At 42.0% G+C, this 27,862-nt stretch overlaps 1 protein-coding gene across 39 annotated transcripts in view; it reads left to right on the top strand.

The window, feature by feature from the left end:
• MAP2 (microtubule associated protein 2) overlaps positions 1-27,862 on the top strand; it is a 173,211-nt gene that overhangs the window by 18,053 nt on the left and 127,296 nt on the right. For 27 of the 39 annotated variants that reach the window (XM_015635047.1, XM_015635046.1, XM_015635044.1 and 24 more), the window contains exon 2: positions 27,655-27,717. The exons of 1 other annotated variant lie outside the window; for it this stretch is intronic. The gene's annotated coding sequence lies outside the window, so the exon portion shown is untranslated. Of the gene's footprint in view, positions 1-27,038; positions 27,264-27,302; positions 27,422-27,651; positions 27,718-27,862 lie in introns of those variants that run through there. 11 more of the 39 variants (XM_033516013.1, XM_033516008.1, XM_033516010.1 and 8 more) reach the window with 7 other exon arrangements.

Here is a 27,862-nt window from a genome sequence, read left to right as displayed (position 1 = left end):
TCAGTTTCTTTTTCTCCGGATCCCTTTAATGGAAGTGGTATGTTATTCATGTTAGTTTTAGCAGTACTTCAGAAAACAGGTAGGTTTGCATTTGTATGGGAGACTTATATCCCTTTTTTGTGTAGTAGGACAGCAAGTATGGTTTAATAAATAGGACATGAAACACCCATGTTCTGCTCAGCCTTTAATGGCATACAGTGTTTTACACAAGCTATGAAACTTGATACTGCCTCTTTCATTTAGAAGGCTGTGTGCACTTTCCTACTTTGATATAATTCAGTTGACAGCAGTGGAGTTGTTCCTGACTTACACTTAGAGAAATAAATAGGCAGTCAAGAGCAGGACAAGTTCATACCCAGTGTGTGTTGACTCATTTGTTCATTGTCTTCTGTGTAACAGAAAATGCTTTTAGGGTACCCCTGAGGAATGTGTCCAAGTAGAGCCAAGTTTGAGATGAGGTATGAGTTTTGCTGAGGGCTGTGCAAAGCCAGGGATTATCATATGATTTGTAATGAAGGTGAAAATCGGTGTTTTCATGTGGGAAAGGACTAACATCCACTGACCTGACCAATTAACATGCAGGACTGTGGGTTTTTTAATTGCATTTCTAATTAAACTGAACCAAAGGGTTGTTTCAGCTGTCTTCTGGACAAAGAGTTGCTGCTATGAACACATGCAACCCTGCTTGTGCACAGGGGTTGAACAAGGCAAATCTCCAGAGGCCCCTGCCAACCTCAGCTAGCTGGTAGTTCTTTTCTGGGAATGCACAAGGACTTGTGCTTTTATTGGAGTAGCTTGCTTTTTGCTCTCCATAGTTTTCTGACTGTGTGTTTCATTTGGGATATTTCCAGTCTGTGAAGTTACCTCATTTCAAATTCCTCCTTGCCTTCTTCCCTCTGCTGGGCCCTGATCTCAGATGTTGATTTTTCATCATTATGGTATAGGAAACTGTTGCCTTTTTATGGTAGTTCTTGCACCTCTCTTAGCTCTGATTGATTTTGCAATGTGAAATAAGATGCAGAGTCTGGCACATCAGTCCTCACTGTGGCATGCCAGAGCTGGGCTTTATACCTGGATGAGAGCTTCTGAAGTGTGCTTAAGTGGTGCCATCTTCTCCAGTCTGCTGGTGGGCTGTCAGTAGCTTGCTTTACCTTTCCCATGTCAAAGCTCTCTAGATCCCATTAATAGTCTGGGCCTGTGGCTAAGATGCTGAACATTACTAATCCCTTCATCCAGAGAGTTTGGGATGAAGCATCCTCTCATCATCAGCCAGGGATTTACAGTATGGATGATGGGTAAATCCAATCTTGACAGCAGGCTCTTAAATGACGGTGTAGCTGTGTGCTCTGTGTCTTCTGTTCCTCTGGGACTTTCTGAAGACAACTTGGTCCTGCCTCCATGTCTTTCTGGCTCAGTTTTCTCTTCAGCCAGTGCTCTGTTAGCTTTTTCTTCTGTGTACACAAAAACTGTGTGTCTCTGAAAGAGAAGCATCTTGCTTTCCTGTGTACAGCATTTCTAAGTTAATAAACAGAGATGTTGCCATTGCTCATCTAGGGGAAGAAGTAGCACTAAAAGTGGTGAAGTTATTGTTTAGGGCTGTAATTAAACTTCCAGATTTAGGCAATAAAAGGTCAATATACCAAAGGTTTATGCCTGGAAATTCAGAGCTTTTTTTTTTTTTATGATTAGATGAATGGGACCAGAAGTAACTAAATCAGGCAGCAATCCTGCCAATGACTGGTGGGTTTGTTGTGAAAATTGTCAAATACTTGACACACAGATCAGGTTGTGTAGAGTGCTCAATGGCAAAGTAAATCCTGTAGTCTATTTACCTTGGGACCTGTAGAGGGTAAAATACCTTTCTGGTTGGAGCACATGTAGTAGCTCAGCATATGGAGGTTTATGTGTGGAGGAGGCTTTCAAATAAATGCCAAATGTCTTCCAAGTTGGCTGAAGGGAATGTAAGGGAGAGGGGTAAGTATCTTATGACTTTGGATGTGTTGTCATGGTGACATGAGCCAATAAACTAGACCAAGCCCAGGAGTAATCTGTAATTGAGAAGTACAGGAGATGCAAATTGGCCTTGCCATTTGCAGAGATTCAGGTACATAATGGTGAACCCAACGCTACATTCGTTGTGCTCAGTGCTGCCCTCATTCTGAAGAGTGCTTACAGTTTACTAAATGCTGGTTTTTAAAGGTTCCCTGTCACTTGAAACACATCATCAATCAATCTGTTTCATTTAACAGCAAGTTGTTGACTCCGCCAATACCTGATCCCAATCAGGGGTTTTTATGTACTGCACAAATACATGCTGCATCTGGTAACCACAGTGTAAGAGCAAAGGAAATCTTGCTCTGTAACTTCTGGAAATGCAGGTTCTGTATTTCAGTTACACTATGGTAGCTGGATAGTCCTGTAAAGACATAACACTAAAGCCTGGAGTCAGCGATGCCACCAAGCGCATGATTTAGTCTAAGTGCTTAAGTGCTCTAAGTGAGGATGGATAGCCCAAGTGCTTAAAGTTATACAGATGCTTAAATGCTTTGTAAACTCAGTGTTTAAGGACTTTATCCCAAGGGATTCTGTAGAAAATTTCACTGAAGTAAGTGAGGATGAAGGAGTCCTCATGCAGTGTCAGCAGCTATAAGAATTGTATGAAAGAAAGCATGTTATTGCTGTTATGTTCTTGCTTACTTTACCATGGAAAAAATAATCACCAAAATAACCTCTGGGTTAGGTTTTGGGTTTTTCTGGGGGGCCTGAGGGGGTGCATGGCAGAATAGGGTTGTATAGCATAATAAGTATTTGGATAATTTAATCAGTATTAAAACTTACTTTAATTATAAAACCAGTAGGTGGGAAGTGGAACAGAATTCCATAGACAGTCCACCCTTTTGAGATCATGAATAGCCCTTTTCATTTACATAGGGTTTTATAAAAAATATTAAAATAGGAAGAAGGTCTTTTCATTCAATATCACGTTTACCATCCATCCTTTACAACAGTTTTCAAACTGATGTTAAACAAACTGGGATTTTTGGGATACTTGTCTTCTAACATTATTTACAAATGTTAATGGAATTGTGCACTTTGTTTGAATTGTGTTTTAAACATGAGAGATACTTTACAACAAAAAAAACATTTCTGGTATAAAATGTTGACTGTCCACCACATCTAGGGTTTTGCTCTCTAGCTGAAGTTGTTTAAAATAATAAAAAAATCTGCTGCTTTCATCAGAAGTTGCAGTATTTAAAGTAGTAGTCTTTGTCTAGAGAAACTGTGTATTTATATCATGTAAATGAAGAACTTTGTTGTTTTCCTCCCACTTTGATATTTAATGATGACTGAGATAGCAGACTAGTTGGGACAGGGATCTTCCACTGTCTTGCAGTAATACTTGCATTTTCAAAATCTGATTTATTTTTGCTACACAAGTTGCCACCAAATGAAAATAAATGCATATAGCTTCTATACTTCAAAAATACATTATGTATTCTATTATATGTTATGTATTATACACTGCAAAAGCAGTGTTTTTACCCCACTACAAAAGAGTCCTGGAGTTGCTAGAAATTCTGTTTGTGATATGCTTTTACTGTTCATTTTCCATAAAAACATCAATCTATGTATCTATATAAATATTCTTGCTGTGTGTTTGTACAGTACCTGGTACAAGGCAGACCCATTCTCAGCTGTTTCCTAAACACTGTTGTGATCAAAATAAGCAGTAATGAGGTTTGGCTTAATAGGTGTAACCTTTCACAAAGGGGTGTTGGGGAGAAGCCTGGTCCTGGCAAGAATGGGAGAAGCTGTAATTGTACATAGATTATAAGGAACATAACATTCTTAAATGCAGTCACTTCTGCAGAACAATTGAGCACCAGTATGAGTTTATGGCTGTATAGCTGGGTTTTTAGTATTGCTGGAGAAACATGTAAGCTGTGCCAAGCCTTGATGAGTAGAAGGCAAATCAAGTCATTCCTCACTGAGCAAATCATAACTCCACACTCCCTACAAGAATGTTTCTCACATTGGTCTGACTGGTTCAATGTGAGACATTTCAGGAAAGAGAAATTTTGTGAATGAACAAAATGTTTCAGCTTCACTGCAGTTTCTCTTTGATTTTGGGCAGGAGTAGCAAAACCCAAATAAATCTCCTCAACAGTCAAGAAAAAGAGCTGAAGGTTTGTGGATGTTTTTATTCTTTCTTTTCATGTTTTTCCCGTTTGGATACTGTGTATCCCTTGAACTTAAGTATTTACCCCAGTATTTCTAAGGCTCAAAGTTATATGCAAGTGGAGGAAAAAGGCCTTGCATTTTGTTTCCCTCCTGCCCACCCCTCTGTACTCCGCTCAATTATTTTCTGTGTTCGTACAAATAAGAAAGATAATTGTTTTCCTCCTAACCTTACTTGAAAACAGCCCTCATTAAACTCTTTGGTGGGAAGAGGGTTGGATAGGATGCCAGTGTGTTAAAGGGCTTCTCTGTCTGGCTTGGGAAGTGCCTTATGTAAGGAGCTATGACACCGCAGCAGAGCTGCGGGAACGGGGACAGACGGCGCCTTGGAACGTGACCGTAGCTGGGATCCCTTATGGAGATCTTGCAGCGACTCTGGTGGCCCTGGGAAAACAACGTGGTGACTCTTCCCCACCATCCAAAGTGCATCTGTTTTCTACCAGTTTGGAGCTATGTGTTGGTGTGGCCTTTCTGCTGCCTGCTGGGGTAACATTGGCACAGAGCTGCCTCCAGCCCTTCTACTACACACTGGCAGTGCAAGGGAGACAAGACTTTGTTATCAGTAGCACCCTGCTGCTTGAAGAAATGGCATATATACTGTTTTTCTAATGTTCTCCTAGCTGCTTTTTCTCACCAAACAACCCAGCTAGTGCCTAGAAGGTATTCATGGGATTGGTTCTGAATTAAAACTTCCTGCAGTGTGCATAAAGTGCTGCATTGCACATCTTGCAAAGTGGAACATTAGCATCCAGCAGACATGCTCTGTGCTGCCCATGGGAGCAGGATATTAGCTCAGAGGGAATGTAGCAGGAGAAAATGATGGTATATTAAATTGAAAATCACAGCAATGGAGGGGGAGAAGCTGTGTTGGGAGCTGCCAGAATTGCAAATAAAATTATTTGGCAGGGTTAAGGAAGTTGGTTAGCCAGAAGTTAGAGCTTGTTCCCCAGAACTGTAGTTCAGAGATGCAGTGCATAGAGTGGTGCTACTGCTGCTTAACTTTTGATTCATTGTCCTTACTGATAGAAAGTTCCTTCAATACTATTTAGATTTTTAATGCTTTAATGGCCTGTTTTTCATACCCACTGCGTGTATTCTCTTCTGTGCACAGTAATCTTGTGAATATTTGAATATGATACTTCAATCTCTGCTATTGTCTGAACTTCTGTTAATTTAGTCTTTCTGCATAGGTATTACTTTATTGAAGTAGTTATTTTTATGGCTGCAGCAAACTGGATTGCCAAGGGGAATGAACTCCAAATAATCCTCCCAGAGAAATGGGTTGTTGGTCTGTGGTGGTCATGGAAGGGCTACACTGGCCTTGATAGCTGTGCTGAGCAGAGCTGCAGATCTGTGACACAGGTGAGGAGGGGGATGCTGCTGAAGCACAAATGAAATCAAAATGTGTCTAGTAGAGTTCCAAAGTCCCATCCTCAGTTGTGTTCGGTTCAGTGGCTCAGCAATTGATTGCTTAAATCCGAGGGGTTTTTCTGCCCTGTCAGCTTTATTCTTGGCCGCATCAAGTACTCTGAGCAAGTTGCCTTGGAGAATTCAGCCTTTGGGTGCTTCTAATTCAGAAAACTGATTTTCTGGATTGTGAATAACATGTTTGTGTCCTTGTCTTTCCCTGTGGTTCTGTCAAACTGAAGTTTTTCTTTTTCAGCTTAGAGAGACAGTGAAAGGTGGAAGAGTTGAAAATGGGAAGAACTGCATTCAGTTCAGGAAGAAATCCCAGAGTGCTGGGAGAAGTGATGAACCTGCTGCTTGTCCTGCAGCCTGACACAGGCTTTGGTGGGCATGGAAACAAATGAGCACTTGTTTACCATTGAGAAGCTTGTCTTTCTCTGAGTACAGCCCTTCTGCAATAAAGCAAATCAGCCTGGACTTGGGCATTAGGAGTTTTGCATCAGGCTGCAATTCTTTTGATATTTATGGTTTGTTTATAGACACACCTCGGTCTACTGGAGAGGTGCAGGATAGGGATTTACCAGGAAGCAGGCTGTGTGACAATGTAACAACTACTCAAGAAAACAAGCTACTTTGCACTCTCTAATAGTTTACTTTTTGTATGTGAATTTCACACAGAGTCCTCATGGCTCTATGCAGGGCTCTGGGGAGACAGCAATCACAGGGCCACCTCACCATGCTTCTTATGGTGGTGACTTTTACAGGTTGAAAGCTGCTAGGTAGGTGTGTGTATGGCTCTGAGCTTGTGACAGTCCGGGCTTTGAGAGCAAACCTTATTTTCTGTAAGTGGAAGAAGGTGTGTGTGTCCTGGGTGAACAAGCTGTGGGGGGCTGTTGCATGCTGGTGCAGCTGCACAGCTGTCACACCTAATGTAAAGTGAAAAAGGCTGCTGCAACAAAGTGATTCACATTTCTTTAGCAAGTGCTCCTGAGTAATTTGGTGGGCTGACACCAGATTGTGACAATACACATTGAAGGGTTACTGGTATCATCAATCAGCTTGTGCTTGGCTGCTGCTCTGTTGTGGTTCTCTTGCCCTGTTTCTTCTTGAAGCACTGTGTAGCTGTACTAATTTTAAGTTTTGTCTTTATCCTAACCACAGGAGATAAATGCAATATGGTTGATGTTATGACACATCAGATTCCCTTGGTCTGTTCACTGGCTTCTCATTTGGTTTAATAATAGCTATAAACCTAACTGTTCCTGCTTCCACACAGAGCATACATCTGTGTTTTCTGTCATCCACGGCTATAAGAAAACAGGTATGTGAGGCCAAGATGTGAAAGAGCAATTTGTAAATGGCTGGTTATCAGAGTTGTGTTTCTGTCAGGAATTTGTGGTGGTGTAAGAGTGAATGAAAATTTTGTTTGGTCCATAAAACGTGAGAATTGAGCCAGTTTGGACATGTAGCCTTGTAAAGCACATAATGCCATCTCTGAAATAACACTGGTTTCTTAAACACTTGTGCATAACAGGTGCTTCTGAAGCAGCTACTTGTACAGGGTGTTTAGGAAACTGTTTTGGGTATCTTCCTCAACAAGTTTAGTTCATGTTCCTTGCCCCTACATTACAGTGCTCTCATCTGCTAAAGTCTTAGTTAAGTAAGGACAGTTTTCAGTAAGATTAGTTTTGCATTCAAAGTTATGTGTATGTTGATGTTCTTCTTGAAGAGGAAGTTGTTTTTCTAGTAATCCAGTGTGTTAGGAAATACTCTATTAGGAAGTGATGGAAACAGCCATTAGCTTTCAGTAATGTTAAAAAGAGAGGTAACACACATCTGTGCAAAGTAGGGCAGGCATAGATGAGTGCCTTAAATTGAATATTGGCTTATATAAAATGAGGAGTGGATAGTGGTGGTGTCCCATGCAGACTGGGTTGAAGGTATACCACTACAAGGAGCTGTAGAGACTCTCCATCATTTAAGATGACAGAAGTCTTGTGCTTTGAAACCAAGGACTTGGAGTCCTGATATTCCACCAGCATGAGAATGAAACATCCACAGTAATTTTATTTATCTGAATTTTTGTTATGCTGATTCACAACATTGGCATCAGGCTGTTGGATTGAAAGTGTTTGGCTCTAGACACATTTTGTACTACCAAGAGTACAGAGGTGCTGCTGTGTATGTGATTGTGCAAATGGGACCTCGATGTGTCTGGGTGAAACATAAGTGTAGAGCTTATTTCTAGGCTTCTGAAAAAGCCTGCAGAAATGAAAGAATCTGGTCCTGGGGTTCACCCACGAGAAGCATCCAACTGCTTTTCAGTAACATGATAAAGATAGAGCATTTGGCATAACAGCCTGGTGTGAGGAGGCGCTGCCTCGGGGAGTGTGGTAAGTCTCTCAGCAGTGGCACAGCACTCTCTGTGGCTGCAGACTCTGGAGAGAAGGAATAAAGCCAGCCAGAGTCACATGTCAGTGTTTTGAGGGTCTCTTTAGGTAAAGTTTATTTAGCTTTCTAGGAAGCTGCAGTATTTAATCTGACCTGAAGCAGCAAACAGATGGAGGGATGTATTCTGTCGGAGAACAGATCTGTAATTTTGGCTTTCACTTCAAGCAAGAGATTTGTAGGTGGCTTGCCTAGTATTCTATGAATTTGGTGCTCTGTATATTGCTAAACTGAGCCTATCTTTTGTAAGCAACATAATTTTACAGCCTCCTTATGCTTAAACTGCTTCTTCATCCTGGAGTTAAAAACAAGTTCCTTCCAAATTTGATTCCCTGTTAGACCACACTGTTCTGCTGCTGCAGGGAGCAAGTCATTCATGTCAGCCAGCCAACCCTTTTGACTGGGAGTTACTTATGTCCTCCAGTGGAACCATGTATTTCACTTTACAGATGAGCCAGTGTATTCTGGTTTTGTGTTTACATATCTGAAAGACAGGATTATTTCAGGATTCATTTCTTTATAAGGCTTTTAACTGAACAGAGGCTCTTCCCTGTTAAATTTAACTCAACTTTCACAAGTGCATAAGTGTGCAAATTTCCCCTTCCCTCAGAGACCATGCCCAGTTAAGAGGAGGAGAAAAACAAGCATTCTTGGGGATGTTTGTTCTCTTTATAATAGCCTCTTATATAAAATAGAAACAAAACTAAAATTGTTGCAATGCTGCTTACGTAAATAACAGTCTAAGCTGAGGTTTGAAAATAGTTGGTTCTCCCTTTTTTCCAGGGTAAGCTATTCAGCATTCCAAACTGGCTTGTGCTGGGAGCAGACATCACCAGCAAGGTATTTCCTGTCTCTTTTTGCCAAATGCTAATAATAATAATAATAATAATAACAACACCAATAAAGATTTAAAAAATACACTCACATCAGAACTATGACACACTTGACTTCATTTGGCAGCACAGAGTAATTTCTGTCTTTATTTTTTTACTTCTGTGCTTGCAAAGAGCTTCTGAATTAATTTGTCCCCTTGTCACTCCCTGTCTTCCCCCTCTGAAGGAAAGGTATCACACTCTGAGCCAGAGGAACATATGGGATGGGGGAGCTCCACCTGACCGGTTCAAGGGCTTGGCTGTCATGTGAGGGCAGTGTCTTGGTCACTGAACCTGAGCTGTCTCCCCCCTTGAGCTGTGTCAGGCATGCTGCCTCTCCCCAGCACTACTGCTTCTTGAAGGTTTCATTTCTTACTGGCTTTTTCTGGTGGTTTTATCTCAACTTGGGCTTCCTTCCAATTGAGTTTGGCCACATTGACTATAAGAAATAGGTGCCCACTTCTTCTTCCTGATCTCCTCTGACGAAGGAAGAGTAGGAACCTGTTTTTTTGTGGAGCACAGGGTCTTTATGCCTTTACATGGGTGCCTAATCCATGACAGATACTAGTTGTGCTTTAAAATGTTTCAGCTCCCTTGATCTATGGTTACATCAGGAAAAATGAAATTAAATCTGTGGTGCTGAGTGATGAAGAGAAAAGGGAGTTTGCCTGTGAAGAGTAAAAACCTGATATGCAAGAAAGCACAGCCTTGCCAACAAATTTTCACAGGGAAAACCATGAGAACATTTCTGAAGTTTCAGTCCTGCAGAGAGTAGCCAGGAAGGAATGAGTGGGAATTTCTTTTTCATTGAGGGCAAAATAAATATGTGAAAGTATTTTAAGTGTGAGACTCTGAACTGCCTCTGCTTGTGAAATGGTGGTACCCTGAAGAGGCTGGCTTAGATTTGTGGCACATTAAAATGAAGTAACAGTTTCATGGTAGCTGATAGTAGTTTATGACACATCAGTTCCAGTTTCTGCTTTGTTAAATATTTTTAAAGCTGCTTCAATGCACCCAGCTTCCCTTCCTTAACTACTGGGAACTCTGTGAACCCCTGGCTTGTTTGTCTCCAGCCAAAGCTGGAAATGCTGGATAGGTCCCGACATCCCATTTTGCCTAGGTAGCACCTGTGTTTTCTGAGGTAAAATCTAATATACAAATATGAACATAATTTCTGGAATCAGTTAGAAACTGTGCATCCACATGATTCTCTGTGTATGTGTAAATTGTTTTTCTTTGTCTTGTTAAATTCATTATAGAAGAAAAAGCTTCTAGTGGAGCCAAATTCTGGTAAGTCTGTACAGGTTAAAAGGAAAGAAGTGGTTACTGTCCAGAAATCACTTTCTTTTGGCACGTGTTCCCTCTAGTCCTTTGTGATGTCACCTGAAGGTTTTTATCTGTTATTGGTTTTGGATTGAGTCTGCATTGCTGATAGTGCATTTGGCTGTAAAGATGAGGTTTAATTAATTTTCAAGCATAGGAGAAAATGGTGTTCTTGATAACCATTGCAATTTCAGGTAACACATGCTAACACAGATGTGTGAGCTGCTCAGAGCAATAATAATTGTCTGACCTGACCTGCCTTGGCTTTAAAATGCCTAGTAGAACTTGCTGTGGCCTTGTAAAGAGATTTTGTATTTTTGTGTCTGTTTGCTGATAGATCTCTAGTGTACATCTCCTTAGCTTTGCATCAGGATTTAATAATCAACATATAAACAAATCAGGTTGCTCCAGTTATTTCTCCTAACACTTTGACCTTGTTTTTTTGGTTCCTTAGGGTGGAGGGGCTTTCAAGAGTGAGTGAAAAAACTGTATACCTTCCCAGTTTGTACCAGAGGACAAAAAACCCCAACATATAGAGCTTTCTCTGTCCATTTCCTTGGGGCAGCACATTATTTGTGTGTCTCCATGACATTTTGTGAAAGCTCAGGGTAATGGCCCTACATGATTGATTAATAAATACCTCAGTAGCTTTGACAGGGAAAACTGGGTATCTCATGGCTACTTCAGAAGGGCAGGAAAAACTGCAGTGTGCTAACTCTCTCCTGACCTGCTATTCCTGCAAAGTTCCCACCAAAGAACTCTCAAGGAAACTGAGTTTTATTTCAGAACACCAGAGAAAAATACAGGAGAGTTTGGAGATGTCAGCACTGGAAGTAGGGCTTGCCAGAAGTAGTAACAGACCAAACTTGTAAGGGAAACAATGCTGCACCACGGACTGACAATATCCCCCCATAATCTGTATTAAAAATAGATTTTGCAGTCTCCAGTTTTAGCATGATCCATTTAGTAATTCATATGGCATTCCCATATGTTAGGGTGAGAGGAAGGTGGAAATAGTGGGAGTCAGGGAATAAGACACTGACTGATCCTTATGCCATTTCAGTTCAGTTAATTGCATGTGTTTAAAATGTTGTAACGTGAGCAGATGGGGCGTTTCACAGTTATGTGCTCTGTGTCTGGATACACACACACACACACACACATATATATATATGAAGTTCTCTAGCACTTGTTCCACAGAGCTGTGCTGAGGTTTTACCAACCACAATGGGTGAGAGGATGGCATCAGTGGTGGGATGGGATGAGTGATCTAATCCTGGTATCCCCAAAACCACATGAGATGGGCACGTGTTCAGTGAGCTGTCCCATGGCTCGTGGCTGTGTTGCATTTGGTGACAACCTCAAGACACCCTTTCAAAGGTTGTTGTGTCTTCTTGTTTGAAGCTTCACAGCTCTGAAATCAGTAAACAAATTTTTTCAGGAATCTGGGCCTCAAATGTACTTAGTACTTTAATATCAGGGTGGGAATAACTTCTAGAAGGAGAACTTACCCTAGAAGCAGCGGTTGTGTATCCTGCAAAGTTGCAGGAATGTGGGTTCCCTCCTCTTGCTAAGATAGCTGGAGCAGCCCAGCTGCCGAGGGCTGCATCCCATCCAGCTTGTGCAGCAGTCTGGATGTTATAACTGGGATGATGGGTGTTCTTCTGACCATGGTGAGATCCCACTCCAGTCCTGACTCTGCAGTCTCCTTCCTCCCTTTTGCCAGCAGCATCAGTGCTGAGCCTGTGATGGGTCACCAAGTCACCTGGCTGCTTTCCTCACCTATTTTCTGGTCTCGTTCCCTCCGTTCTCTTGCCTGCCCTGCACCCTGGTCCCTTCCACACAGATACTTTTGGGGAAGGGGCAGCTCCTCTCTGCACAGAGCAGCCTGCCATTCCTGGGCTCCTCAGCAGGAGTGTGGCAAACAGGCTGCTTTCCTCCTTTCTGCAACAGCCCTCCAAGGACAGAGTAAAGCAGATGGCACCGTGCTTCATCAGCAGCCAGCGACTGAGTGAATCTGTTTGTCAGCTTGGGCTTTGCTCTGCATGTGTGTCCCATGTTGGCCAAAGATGGGCTTTTCAACTGGAGCCTCTGCTCCTGCTGGGATCTCATCGGGAAGATGAGAGGCCCCACCCCTCTCTCCCCAAACTCTGGTCCCTAAGGTCAGCCTTTGCTCAGATCAGCTCTTCCCTGAGAGCAGCCAGGTTTTCAGCAGGACCTGTGTGTATGGCTGGGCTTCACTTCTTGTAATGTAGGTTCTCTGAATCTTCAGGTAAGACAAATCTTTTATTTAAAATCCATTTTTCTTCTCTTAATGAATTCTTTGGGTTAGTCTTTCTATAGCTTTTAAGAGCTTGAAGACACCTGTCTGAATCCAGGGGTTTTGCTTTCTTTCACTTAGAGAGACTGCTAGAGACATTCTTGGTCTATTTTAGCATGAGCTTGTTTGGACCCAACTGCTCTTTGCTTATAGGGATTTTATTTCATTGAATTTTTTGTGTGTATTAGTTCTAGGAGCAGTCCGTACAGCACTTGCTCTCAATTTTCAAGCTGCATCCTCTTTGGATTCTTTCCTGCTCACCCTCCACATGGACTGGGAGGTGTGAGGAAGGATCTTGTGGCAGCCAAATCACAGTGCTGTTCTCAGAGAATTTCTGTGTCATGCAGTACCAGCTGGAAGTGCCTCAGCAGGTCCCCACTGAGACATCACCTCACCTGCAGCCGGCAGGCATTGTCCATCTCTATTTACACACACCAACAGTGAGCTGGTACAAGTATGAATGCAGAACCTCTGGGTCCTGGGGCTGATTTGGAACTCAGGTCTCAAGCTGCTACTGTGTACACAAAATGGAAACAATACAATAATCTTTTGCCCTGCTATTGGGTAGGAAAGGCCAAATGTGTAGTAAAGCTGGGTTGAAGAAATTCTCGCCCAGTTTCTGGAAGTCAGAGCAGAGATGCAGGAGCTGGGCTGAGCTGTTGCCTCTGGTTCCAGTGAGCTTCTTGGTGCCTTTCAGCCCCTTTCCTCCTCCCACCCATTATTTTGTCTCATGCATTAATTTCTTAGCAGGTGCCCTCACACTGGGAGAGCTTTCAGTACTGAGGAGTCTTTGTGGGCTTCAGAAGGAAAATAAGAATAATTGACTGGGCAGTATAGGCAAGGAGCAGCTGTTCCTACCCTTGGTATACCCAGGGGAAATAAGGAGATTCAGCCCAGTGCTTTTCAAGAATGAAAGATTAGTTCAGGATGAGAGAATCTTTTGGTCTTTTAAAGGGGCAAAACCTTTGAGCCACAGAAATGAAATAGCAACATGTAGAGTGGTAGTCGAATAAAAATAAAATGAAAGCACAAAAAAGTGCCTTAAGCTCTTTAGTTTAGCTTACTCTCCAAGTTCTCTGTCATATGGCAAGCTCCTGGATATTAGAGGCATGCAGTAAGGAGATTTTTTATCTTCAGCTGATACCTGCCTTTACACTCTGCCTTCCGTTTGTCTGCTGATCACATGTCGCAGGGTAGAAAGCATTTTCAGGTCACAGTGAGTTTTTTTCAAATTACTGAAGTGTAAAATAATTTCTAGCAAGGCATTACAAAATAAAATAGTTGCCAGTTATTTCTGTCTTGGCTGTATGTTGGAGTCAGTTTGAACCAATGCATGTGTTTATACTTATTAATAAAATATAGCTTTATATAGAGAATGTTTTCACACTTGGTTTCTCCCTTGTTCAAGGGAATGAAAAGAGACAAGGAAAAAGGTTTTAAGGTACTCTAAGAGATGGATGAAAGCCAAAGTCAGAGAATTTTATAAATTTCAGCAAACAGGTTGAAGAACAAGGGAAAAAAGATGGAAAAAATGGAAGTGTTAGCATTGAGTGTATTACACATTTATCTAATTTCAAATTTACTTACATTTGCTCCTATATTTATAGTACAGAAACAGTTCAGAATTATCCTAAATCTCTCAGGAGAAGAAGATGTTTTCTTACCTGAAAGCATCTGGTGTGACCCCTAGGAAGGGCCTCTAGAAGCAGACATCAGATAAGCTAAGCTCATGCCTTTTCCTTGTTTTTTCCCAAAAGCTTTTAATGCTTCTAAATATTCACAATGTTTAACTGTGTTTAATTGTTGATAGATCCTGTTAAACTCTAGAGTAAGAGAGTATTTTGGATTTTGGGAAGGGTGAGTGTTGTGGTTTGACACTGACCAAATGCTGGGCACTCACAGAAGTTGCTTACTCACCCTCTTCTGCCACAGCTGGGCAGGGAAGAGAGAAAGAATATTAACAAAGGGTTCCTCAGTTGAGATAAGGATTGGGAGCACCTCCTGCCCCTCCTTCTGCACTGACCCTGGTGTTGCCTTGTTGTTTCTCTCACATGTTCTCACCTCCTCCTCTTCTCTGACTGAAAGAAAAAACTGTCCCCCACTTTGTTTTGATTTTCTTCTTAAATATGTTATCGCAGAGACTTCACCAACCTCTCTAATTAGGACAGTTTTGGCCAGCAGCAGGTCCATCTTCAGAGCCATCGGGGACTGGCTCTGCTGGACATGGTGGAAGCTTCCAGCAGCTTCTCTCAGAAACACATCCCTGCCAACCAGCCCTCCCTCTCCCTCCCACACTGCTACCAAAAACCAGGCCATGCAAAACCAACACAGTGGGACACAGCTGGTGTGTTTGCCAGTCAGTATATGGGATATGTGCAGACATGTCTTTTTACTGATAAGATGCTCTTAAGGCTCTCCAAAGATGTAAGGAAAGAATAGACCTTTGGTCCAGCCAGCATCTTTCACTGAACCTTGGCACGTGCTCTTTCAGTGACTTGCCTCTTTAATGTTGAACCCTGCCCTCAGGAGAGGCTGAAGAAGAAATTGGAGTAGAGACCTGTGCATGTAAGATTGGGGAACAGTGGCAGAAGAAAATATGAGAAAGTTGGTTTCATCAGGGCCCCCTCCTGCTGGACTAAGCGGGAGCAGCAGCTGGAAATGAGGATCACCAAATACAATCTGTTAGGGGAATAAAAAGGGCTGGAAGAAAACTGTTGCCCAGAACTGCAGTGGTCAGAGCTCAGCACTCAGATGTAATCAGTGAATGGTCTTGGAGAAACATTTAGCATGAATTTTAATAGAACTCTTACAGCTTAACCGATGACATAGATTTCTTGTAGCATAGAACCAAAATATCCTGGGGTAATATCACAAGTTAATAAAGGATCAGGCAGCTTTACCAGATGTGAATTTTCTGACTCTTGACCTGCAGCTCTCTGCAGCAGGTACAGGTTTTGTCAGCTGGTGAAGGCTGGTTATTTTAGTGTGGCCCCGGGTATTTTTATTACTAAAACTGTTGAGTTTTAATAAATTTTCATGGTTCCTTTTATTAAGAGGTGAAATAGATATTTCTTTCTCTGTTCTCCAAAATTTTGTCTCTGAATACGAAAGAGTAAGAGATTAAGTCAAAGAGAGGATTGGTAGTTTCCAAATCAACACACAGTCTCTTAAAAACCTCACATATGCAGTGAATAGAGTATAATTTCTATAACAAAAACCCATTCCTTTTTCATTAATCTCTTGTCCTATGAAAGTTCTGTCAGGCAGAAGATTTATATCTGAGTGTAAGCAATGAAATGTTGAGGGATGATTTTGCCAGTTGCAAGTTCCGAGGCTCGTGGTTTGCGTTGACCGGAAAGCGAAAATGATTAATGAAGGTAGTACAAAATATTAGGAAACTGTAACTTCTGCTGTCAAGAGAGTTGCATCCCAAGTTTGTTGTATTTGAGTTGATTTGGGGTTTGCTTTATAATCTGAAGTCAGTTTGTAGGAGGTAAGTGTATGTCTTTGGTACAGACTTGCAGTACTGAGGGTGGTGGAGGGAATTGCCCTTGGAGCTTCCTTTGCACTCTCTACCAGGTAAAGTGCAAGTTCTGCAAAGGGAGAATCTCAGAGAGACTCAAGAAAATAGCATAGTGCCCAAAATCCAGGGTTTACAAAAGTGAGACTAACACTTTATGAGGAAAACACCTCTAACAAGATCCCCAGCAGCTCAAAAATAACACAAAAAGCACAGTTTCCTCAAAAACAGGATTCTGTTTATTGGGCTTTTGTGGCTCTGTGCATGTATCTGCAGCCAGGTGACAGCTAAGAACAGAATCTGTGGGATCCATTCTGCCACACTCACCTGGGGGAGTGGTTGTTGCAGCTCCAGCCATCCTGCTGATGGCAGTGGGGATATTCAGGGGATGGTGGAAGATAACTTGAGCAAAGCCAGCAGACCAGAAAATACCTTTGTGTGGAGCTGGAAGAAGTCCCACTGAGGTGTGAAGGGTTGCAGGAGGACACCCTTCTGTTCATGGCTTCTGTTCAGGTGAGGCTTCAGACAGGTTGAGCCATGCTGTGTTGCATTTTCTGTCATACCTCCTTGCAGAAAAGTGGACTAGTTCTTCTTCATTGACTTAACAGTGGTGAGTGATGATGTTACAGCGTGAATCTGAAAAGGCCTTTGTGATTTGCACTGCCACAATTGGGGTTTGCAAGGATAGCTTTAGGGGATCAGTAGTTAATTTGGAGTTGGTTACCCTGATAACATGAGCTTTTGGTTCAGGGTAGGATTCTAGTAATCCTTTCTGTAAATGATGCAGAGTTGTGCATTGGTTTTATGGGGGTTTTTTGTTGTTTGGTTTTGTTGGTTTTTTTTCCTTTTTGTTTCTTTGTTTCTGATTTTTCCTCCTCTTAAGAAATTTATCTAGTCTGATTCCTGTCTGTTTTTGAAATTGAATTGCTTTTTATTCTTTATGAGAAAAACAATGCATTTCAGTCTTACTGAGTTTCATTAACATCTTTCCCCTCAAATATGGCAGTAAGCCAGTAAAATTAATGTGCTGTTTGTCTCTTAGCACAGTTTGTTTGCTCAGGAACTGTCTTGTGCAAAACTCCAGGCCTTGAACTAGAGGCTGACATGACTCCAGTGCTGATGGTGTCAGTGGAAATTCCTCTGTACAAGCTTCAGCTCCTAAGAAGGGACACCCCCTGTGTTTTGTTTCTGATGTTGGTCCTGACTTGGTCTACAGGGCCAACTTCCAAATGCAGTGAAAGCTCAAGCTCCCATCAACTATGTGCAGAGAATCATCAGTTAAGAAAGGCACAGAAAACTGGGTGCTTGTTAATATTCATCCTTAAATGATTTATGAGGCTAAAAAGAATAAACAAGTGACACTTTATATTTTGTTACAGCAGTCTCCTGTCCTTGTTTACTACTGTTAGTGAAGAGCTTGTGTCCAGAAGGGTGTTTGGTGACACTACCAGCTGAATAAGGTCTTTCAGATGTGTCTGTCTGCATTAGTAATGAGAATGATGGCTCTTGTCTTACAAAGGAACCATTTCTTTAAAATATAACCTCCTCCTTCCCAGTTCCTCTGCAAATAATTTCATCATCAGAATTCTCATTACAGCCGTCTTTCATCCCTTTAACATTGGATAAAATCTCTTTGTCTTCAAGTTCCTTCAATTATTAATGATTCAGTTGTATTCTTTTTGCCAATTGGTGCAGAGAGAACCTTGGAGCAAATGTGTATTAGTTATTCCATTTATTCTCTCCTCTTCATTCCTTCTGCGGTCTTTCTTAATAGTGCTTCTCTCCTGGTTTCTCACTCACAGGTTCTGCATCATTGCATGGGGATTTTTCCTCAAATATAGGAGCCATTGTGCCCCAAAGACTAACTTGGTTTTTAAAACCTTCTAAAAAGAGGTAGGGAGCCTTCTTGCAAATGCTGGAACATCTTTATTTTTCAGTCTTTACGGTGGTGTTAATAAGTGGTCAGACACCTTTATCTGAGCTGCACCCTGTGGACCAGGAGGAAGTCTGGGGGATGGCAGGTCACAGACCCAGTAAAATTGTTGTCTCCAGATCCTAAAGTACAATCTCAATGGCATTGTGGAGAGTCAGGGGCCAGCCTTGGTGCCCTCTCCACCCCACTGAGGTCCTCCAGCAGTAAAGAGGGAAGGAGCAGGTGGGTTTCATGTGGAAGAACTGCAGGCCTTGTCCTCTGAGAGACTGAGCTGATGTAGTGGGAGCCCTGTAGGAGCTCCCCTTGGAATTCCTTTATCAGCCCCAGGCTCCCTGAAGCTGTAGGCTTTGCAGGACCTGAATGGCAGATTGGGGCTGAGATTCCCAGCACTCCAGCTGGCCCAGATTAGGAAGGTGTGGAGGGAGCAGTGCTGTACTCTGTGCCAGCAATTCCCATTAGGCTTGGGCAGGATGGAGAGAAGGCGGTGTAAGTTAGTCCTGTGGCCAGGTAAATTTTGCTGCAGGCTGTACCAGCTGCCCAGTTAGAGAAACTAGATGCCTGCAGGACAACAGGATCCTTACTCTCTTCAAGGAGGATGCCAGCCTGTCTAGGCACTGCTCCTGGTGCTCTTTGTATAAAAATAAATAGTTTAACTTTCCTCATAGCAGGGGTTTTAGTTACCACACACACCACACACACACAGAGATTTGCTTTTAATTAGCCCAGTGAATTACTCTTTTATTCCCCCCTCCTTGATCCTCCTCACCCATCCCCCCATTGATTTAGAATGTAATTGCTTTCTTCCTTCATCTTCAAAAATTATATTATCTGAAAAATTTTTGTTAGTGCTTGGCTTTTCTGTGCTTTAGAGAAACCTATCTGAAAACATGTGCTTTACAAGGAAAGATTAGAAGAATGTTTTCCCAAACTCTTCCTTTTGCTTATCTGGGCTCTCCCCAGTTTGCCAGTATCTATCTTACTGTGCAAACCCCACATTTTGGCATTTCTCCAGCTGAGACACCAGCATGAAAAAAAATGGAATAATCATCCCAGAGTTTTAGGGATAGCATCCCCATTAGGACAAATAAAACTGTGATTTGTCTTTTTTTTGCCCACAGTAAGCCTTTTCCTGTCAAACTACTGCCAAGCTACTTACTCCTGATTTGTCTAGTTATGTGTTTGAGGCCTTGTCTCTCAAGGTGCTGTTCAGTCCTTTTTTCCTTGATTTCCTGCTTATGAGAGCTGCTGTGCAGTATGCTGCAAGGATCTTGGCTGGAGACGCTTTCCTGTGACAAACTCATCCTAACTTGGGGTGAAACCCAAATTTTATAAAAGCAAAATCAGGAGTGGTGAGATGAGCTTGTTGGCATTTGTTACTGACAAACTGATATTGCCAGAAGTATTTTGTAAGTTGTGCTCTTACCCTGTAGGTATTTAGGTACTTGTACACTACTTGGTTTATTTTTTCCAAAACCTTTGCAAAGATAGCATTTAACTGGTTAGTTTGTAATTTTCCACAGCTTCAAGAGACCTCTCAAGAGAGAGTATGGTGTTTGGGAAGATGTTTGTGAAGATAAAGCAGACTCTTGTCTGCTTTGTTCTGAAGTCTGAAATACTCTTCTTGAGTCAGGGAGGATCCACACAACTTTCTAAGCTGCATCTGCTTTGTTTTGAGTGTTTCTTAAGTTGCTCTTTCCTATTCTAAACTGAAGTTCTCCTTCTTTTTAAAGCAATCATATACAGTATTTGCTCACTGTTGGTCCTGGCTAATCATAATTCAGTTTGTTCCTTAGTTTTTCTGATTATATTCTCAGTTTTGCTTTTCCTTATTTATATGGGATTTATCTCTGTTTTCTGCATGACTTTTATTTGAATATCCAGTCTCTTAAAAAGCTTAGCATACTCTTCCTATGTACTTGTAGAGTTTGTTGTTAATGCTGCTAAACTCTTAATTCTGCCTTTACTTTCTGGTTATGTGTATCTCTAGAGCCTTGCACAGAGCATAAACCCTTACCTTTTGAGCTGTCCATGCTTCTGTTCCCTGCCAAACTGAATACAAGTCTTCCAAAAAAGCTCAGGTAGGATGGTAGAGGGGCCAAGACTGACAACTGCTCTCTTCATCCTCCCTTCTGCCTTTTCCCCCCTTGAAATCCAGATCATATTCTCCTTGATGCCCTAAAATTGCTGTGGGATCACTTCTGTGCTGTACAGTACCATCCTTTGAAACCAGTGTCTGGATGGCTATAGCAAGAAGTCCTGTGCCAGTCACTGAAACAGCAGGAGAAGTATTCTGGCTTACTGTCCATACTGCTGTTTGGGCCTGTCATCTAAAATGCCATTGATCAAAGCATTACTTCATCTCAAAGAAGGTCACGTCCCTTGAGGTATATGAGATAAGTTCCAAGGTCCTTTATTTATCCAAAAATCCCTTTTGTCTAATGACTTTAATGTTTTTCACCCCATTCTGATAAACTAGATTTGACTATAATCACATTACACTTTCCAAAAGTCTCCCTGGTGATGGTGATTTGATGTGGCACCCTTTGTACCCTGAGCTCATGGACAATGTGAGTGCTGTGAAATAACTACTGCCTTTCACCCTTGGGGCATCTACCTGGCTCAGATGAGAGATGTAATTTGCATGTACAAACAGCTTAAAAATAGTTGTGGGCAGTAGTGTGAGACCAGGGTGAATGAAAGCTGTGTTTAAGTTATCCAAGTCTTCAGTCGTCAAACCCGTTTTAGTCTTGATGTGGTGAGTGCTGTGGATTCAGTGGAGCAGTGGCTGACTTAAATGTGTCTAAGCAAAGAGGGAATTGGAATCATTGCGTTAACCACAGGAAATCTGCTTTTATGATGATGAAAACAAGAATCAATCATAAGTAGCTAATGAACTAGCCTAGAGTATCTGCTCTGTTCATTTCACAGTAAATGTGATAGTCAGAATCCATTAAGAAACCCTTGCAAGGGGGTCCTCTGCAAAGACAGTATCTGTAACACGCAGTGCACGCTGCCAGCCCTCCTCACCTTTGTCTGAAATGCTGCAGGAGTGTGCAGAAGTACAAATTGTGGTGCAGGTGCACTGGAGACGAGGAAGGTCTTTATCAGGACTTTGTCTCAGAGGTCAGAGTGGCTGCTGCCTGGGGCTGGTTTTACTGGAAACCTGCAGTCTGTGGAGGGCAGGTATTTGCCAGGCTCAGCCTGGCTGCCCATGTGAAGAGGGGATAAGCTGTTACATCATTCTGGCAGTGCCACATTGAGCCCATGTGGGTCAGGCTGACAGCCAGCAGCATTCTCATAAGGCTGCTTTTGTTGTCTCTCCTGCGAGGTGAGGAGAGAGCTGCTTCCCCTCCACATGGCTCAGCTGCTGGGAGCTCTTCCATGCCTTTCTGCCTGACTGCCTTCCTTACATAAAGTGTTGCTAAGTGAGAAGCTGTTGAAACCAATTGTGCTACATGTTACTACATGTTTCTGCAATTTATATTGCCTGTCTGGTTAGTTTTGCTGCGGAGAAACAGCAGTTAGCTGAGCTAACCAAATAAAAAAAAATAATTCTTGAAGGAAAGTATGGACCTATGAGAAAATAATCATCTGGCAGCTTTTAGGAAGGCAGTACTTAGCTGCTAGAGAACATATTTCTGTGAAAAGATTGATCTTTAAGTTAAGGAGCAAATATCTTTTCACTGGAAGAGGCAACAGATACCAACCTGATTCAGGGGAACTTCTATTTTCAGTACTGCATGAACTATATAACAATGTCCTATTGACTGAAAAAAAACCCATATTTTCCTAAATATAAATGGTATTTGAATTGAAATACTATCCAAAACCTATGATTAGACAAACAGATAAACCTGTGTATTTTGCATTGCAGTTACTGCTTTATAGGTCTTTAAGGCCGTGCCAGCTTTGTTTATATTTTAATTGCATGTTTTTCAAAATCTGCTTCATCAAATGATTCATTAGTTTAGAATAATTTATTTATAAATTTAATGTAGAATAACAGCTAAGACTTCTGTTAAAAGTTATGACATGACAATTTAAAAGCATTAGGTTACCTGATTAAGTGAAGGAAAAACTGATGTATTAATAAATTCTAGTACAGTAGCTGTGATATTTTACAGTAAGCAAGATTTTGTCTTGACTCATCACCCCACTGGTAGGCCAGGAGCGAGAAAAGGTGAGAACAAGTGGTACAGATTCTATCTGCAGTATTTTCTTAGTCATAAACCGTGTGATAGGATGGAAAAACAGTTGGTGTTTCTCTTTGATGCACAGCTTGTCATGTGGTCAGCATCAGGACAAGGGCTGTGTGTTCACTCATATCATCTTTGAGCCTCCCACTAATGCAGTGTTGCCTGCACAGGTCTGTCTCACAGCCTTCAAAGCCATTGTGTTCCTGGATGTGTGCAGTGATCTGGTTTTCAGGAAAGTCACGGCACTCTCAGGTGGCACTGGTTGCTGCAGCAGGGTTGGTTCTATCAATTACTTCTGATATTGTGGACACAGGGAATCAACTGAAAATTCAGGGGGTCTTGAGGAAGCAGTGCAGGAACAAGGCACTTTTAGACTGTACCAGTTGGGACACATCAAATGTCTTTATAACGTTTCAGTGATTCTCTGAGATGGAAGTTTGCTTCTGCCATGTCAAAAATTGGGGTGTGATTGCTCACTCTTCTCTTTGCTTTTTCTTTGTGGATGGATTTTGAGGTTGGAGTGTTTATTTTTGCCCAGCTGTCAGTGATACTAGCACCCCAGAAACAGCAGGCTGAACAGGCAGAGTTCCCCTTAACAAGCTGTTCCTCCCCAGATGCAGTACCCAGAACAGAGAGGATGGTTTATTTTGGGGTAACTATACAAAAGCTTGTTATTAGTATCTCTGCCACATACACATACAAGGTTTAGGGACTAACAAACACATTTCAAGGATTTTTCTTTCCTATTTATTTGTTGTCACTGGTCAAGCTAGAAATTAAAGGATTTCTTCAGGCAGCCAAAGAATTTGGTAACTTCAAAAGGTTAAGTGCAGTTCTGAAACTGGTTGTTCTGAAAAACAGACCTGGGAGTATTTGAATATCCTACATCTTCCAGCTTGATTTTAGTGACATGGTGGCACGGAGAGAAATAGAAAATCCTTTTCTAGATATTCCATGTATCAATTCCTTAGCTGAGGAAAGTCAGATAGGATTCACAAAAGAGAGCCTGAAATTATCTGTGTGAAATGTTTAAAACAAATAAAATGAAGTAGGGGGAAGAGAAGCCATAATATGCCTGGGATTTGAAGATTAGTTTATAAAATCATGCTGCACAGAATCTCATGTTGTATCAGCAGGTGTGTGTCCATGGGTGCAAGAGAGCTGGCCACAATAGTCAGCGTGAGGGGATGACTTTGGCTGAATGCTGGGAAAGGGTAATGTCACCAGTACAGATTTGTTTTATTGGTAGTCTGGGAGGAAGGACAGATGAGTCCTGTGAAGATATTGGGATCTGCTATGGATACAAAGCTGGTGGCACCACTGGTGTAAAGGAAATAATATGATTGAAAGGGCTCTGGACTGGCTGCATGAGGTGGGCAGATCAGCTCCTGCATGCTTCTACTTGGAGAAGAAGACTAAAAACAAAACCAGGGTCCCCCTGTATCCTGAAACTTTCTAACCTGCCTTGAAATCCTTGTTACCTGCAGAGGCTGCTTACTCAGCCTGTGGCTCTTCATAACTGCTCCACATCCATCCTCTGTTTTGTCAGTAACCTCAGAGAGGAAGAGTGACTCCAGCCTTACAGCCTTCCTCACTACATAGCCCTCGTGTGCTAAACTGCATCTGTTTTTCTAGAATTAGTTAATGCTCTTCTATTTTGTTTTGCCCTTGCCTTGAGAAGGGGAAAAAAAATAAAAGCAAGTTTTTCCCTCAAATGGATCGTAAAATAGGTAATCTGACGTTTATTACTACTGCAGAAGATCGGAAGATATTTAGAGAGTGTGGTGAAGCATTTGTCTCCTCTCAAGCTCTCCAGAAGGAAGCCATCCTTGTTTCAAGTGCTAAGACAATAGCGAATAAAAAGAAAATTCCCTGTTCCAGGGCTATTTTTACCAGTGGTGCAGTTCCTGTTCAGTAGACCTATACCTCTAAATCTACATCACTGATGATATTGGAAACTGTTTTAGGCATTGCATAAAATGTTCATCCAGCCTTTGCTAAAAAGGAAGCAACCAAGCCACAAGTCCTTTGTTAAACACTGGTTGCATGGCTTCAGCAGTAATTTGGGTATAAAGATCTTAGATCTTAAAAACCTTAGGCTGAGGTTGTGGCAGCATCTTGCTTTATTTGGGAACAAAAGTTGTGTGTGACCTTGGGAAAACACAAATTGGTGATTGTTCTTTCCTCCCCTACCTCCTCATTATCTCTTTAGGGTTTTGGCTCTTGTAATTTATAATGGCAGCTGTCTTCTTGCACAGAGGGTCCCAGTATGCAGCTGGACAGTAAATTGAAATGGAGTTCATTATCTCATGTGAATGTGATAATGAAATAAAACCCACCTGAACCAGCAAAATCTTTTAAAGTTTAGATCAGGCCTCAGTCACAGTCTCACCATCTCCTTTACTGAGATTGTAAATGTCTTTACTCCTCTTTGAGAAGTACAGTGCTGAAAATATAATTTAATGATTTCTGGGATTTTGACTTGCCAACTTCCTTACATTTGTATTTTCACTGTGTTGGGATGCATTGGTGTGATTTCCTACTTCTGTGAGTAAGCCAGGTAAAAATGAGGTTTAATCTCAGACAGGGCTGTGTGTTCTGTGTGTTCCAGCATCTGTCTGTGGATTAGGCTTTTCATCCCTGTCTCCTCCAATGCCTTTTGTCAGAAGTATTTTTATAGGTATGAAAACATATATCACAGGGCAGGCAGAACAAACTTGATGATTAAGATGTTTTTTATTTGCAGTATCTTAAGATGAAACCATTTGCCATGGTCTGTTTCAGCAGATTGTGTCTCTGGAAATGCTTGCATGGGCAGACTGGAGGTGATTTGGGTAGCTGGTTGAAGATTCATCCCTAGGCTCCAAGGTGTAGGACACAGGCTGGCAATATTTATCCATCCCTTGTGAGCCATGTGATTTCTCTTAGGAACCTCTGAGACAAATTACAGGACACTTTTGAGGACTTCTTCCACCATCCCAGCTCCACGGTGTTTTTGCTGGGACCTCCCAGAGCTCCTGGTTATGTTGGCTGGTGAAGGGGAGCTGTAGAAGTGAGGGAGAGATCATAGCAAGGCAGTGAACAAGCAACTGGTGAATGGTGGAGCTAAGGAAGACAAGGCACGATTAGGGTTTCCTTGGTTTCTGCAGAGGATGATCTCTGCAGTGGGAGGTTTGGCAGCAGCAGGCACCCCTTCCCATGAGTCACAGGAGGCTTTTTCAGAGGAAAGGTCTAAGAACTGTGCTAGTGCCACGCTTGTTCTTTTCTGTTCCTTCCAAAAGGCCTTTTTACCGCCATTTGGTACTTGCTCCACTGTCATCCTTGTCCCATACAGCCTACCTTCCTCCATTTCCTCATCCTCCTCACTGCTTTGGTGGCTGAGAGAGTGGGGAAGAACTGTCAGCTCAGGACAGATGCTCTAAAGTTACTAAGATCTGTTTATAGCAGCGAGGGTGGAATTTCTGTTTGATGCAACGGTTGATGGATGTGTGAAGTCATCCTGTGGTTGTGGGGGAAGACAGAAAGGAATTGATTCCCTTTGCATCCCTCTACCCCCAAAATTTTGGGAGACAACCCCTGGAGATCAATGGGAAATTTGTTACTCCTTCCTGTAAGCCCCCTAGTCCACTCAAACGTAAATGGGGTTTGTTGGACCTCTCCCAAAAATTTTGTGGTAGGGAGATGTTTCATTTTCCTGTTGATAGCCTTCCCTGTCAGGTGTTCTGCTGTCACAGGGACTGGGAAACACTGGCTTACTGCTGGGAAGTGAGCCTAGATGACTTGTGTGTCCTAAGGGCAGGGAAATTTAATCTTGTCTTCAGTCCTTAAGAGTCCGGGGCTCATTGGTTACTCCAAACTGGCTGCTTATTTGCTGTGTATGCTGTTTCATTGCAAACTTAAAATGCTTGAAAACAAACCAGTTCATCTTTTAGTTTGTCTAATATTCTTTTTAAAAATTCATTTATGTTTCTGTACTCCTTTACTATCCCTCCCCAGTTGAGCTGTTTAACACTCCATCTCCTTACAGAACATGGGGTGATTTCTGAATTCATAGGTTCCTTTTCCTACTGAGATTAATATTGTCCTGAAGAAAGCCTTGGAATAAGGAGATGAGATCAAAGCAGACACAACAACTGAATAGTGGCAGTAAAACTAAAATCCTCACTTCAGAAAGAACTTGTTTCTGAGCTGAGCTGTGCAATGAGCCCTGTTATAATCTTGTATTAGTCCAGAAGGGTCCTCGCTTGCCCCCACAGTCCTGCAGCATTTCTGCATTTTGCCTGGTTTTATTTCCCCTTGGTGTGAATAAGCAAATTCAAGGCTCAAATAACACAGTGAAGCTGGTTCCAACACGTGAACAGCACTAGATAGAAAAATAAAAGAGGAGAGCAAATTTCCTTCTTGATCTGTAAAGCAGAAAATACTAAATCCCTCCAGACCTCCTTTTTGGCATGTACCATCCATAAACCCTGCTTGGGATTTGGATCAGCATCACGGCAGAACCCGGGTGCGTCGCTGCCTGCGTGCAGTGCAGGCTTGTGTGTGTCTGGCAGCAGCACAAAAGAAACCAGCTGATGATATTCATAGGATTAAAGGCCCGATTCCTGGGGACACACTTGGTTGGATGCAATTAAAATGCCTGTCAGGCATTTGATACCAGCAACCCCTTGACAAACTGCTTCAGCAGCCGCGAGGTGCAGCATCCTATTGTAAGTGGATGATGGCGGAGCTGGCTGGCTCGTCGTCATTCTCGAAATTTCTGTGGCCAGTGAACTCCCTCTTCCTCTCCCACTCACCCTCTTTTCCTTTTCACCACTGCGGGGACTTTTCCTGATTTGCAGTTTTCCTTTTCCTGACGTGCACATGGTTAGCTACAAGCTGGTGGCTTGCAGACTGCGTCTGGCTGGAGTTCGGCAGCGAGCCGATGGATAACAACACTCCGGGAGAATGATTATGCAGCAGTTATTTAAGGATAGGCTTTTGTGGTATGGCAGCATATGAGCTGGTAATGATTTTATTTAAAAAAATGTCAGCTTTGTTTGCTTGTTGAGAATTTGAGAGTTATACCTTTATGCTGAAGCTTTTTTTTTTGGATTTTATCTGCCGTAGATTAAGATCTGTAGCAATGCTGCAGAATTACACTGGATGAATTAAAATGAATAGGTAATAAACTTCTGTGGATTTGTTTATAAATACATTGATGCATGCATAGTGTGTGTTATATGCAGACACACCTTCTTACACAGATGACTGTATGGATATGTTTATGCATTTTTGTCTTTGTATGATAGACTACATAGCTAAAATATGGGGTTTTTTTAGCTAAAAACTGTTTTTCAGCAAAAATTAAGTGTTTTCAGGGTTTTTTTCCCTCTCCCTTTGTTTTGTATTAGCAGATTCTTCAGTGTATAGTCTTGGACGCAGCGTGCTGATTGGAATCTTGTTCAAAGATCGGAAAGGTAGGACTCCTCTCTTTGAATATGGCAATGAATATGGTACAGACTGTGGGCTGCTCTTTGTTATTTTGTTTTTCCTTTTTAATTTAAATGCTAGTTGTTTTGTTTTTGTCAGCTTTGCAGAGATTTACGGTGCCAGGCACTGTAA

Source organism: Parus major, chromosome 7 (genome assembly GCF_001522545.3).
Source record: "Parus major isolate Abel chromosome 7, Parus_major1.1, whole genome shotgun sequence".
Classification (NCBI taxonomy): domain Eukaryota; kingdom Metazoa; phylum Chordata; class Aves; order Passeriformes; family Paridae; genus Parus; species Parus major.
Note: the sequence above shows the minus strand (reverse complement) of the source record. Positions and strands in the feature narration are given on the sequence as shown.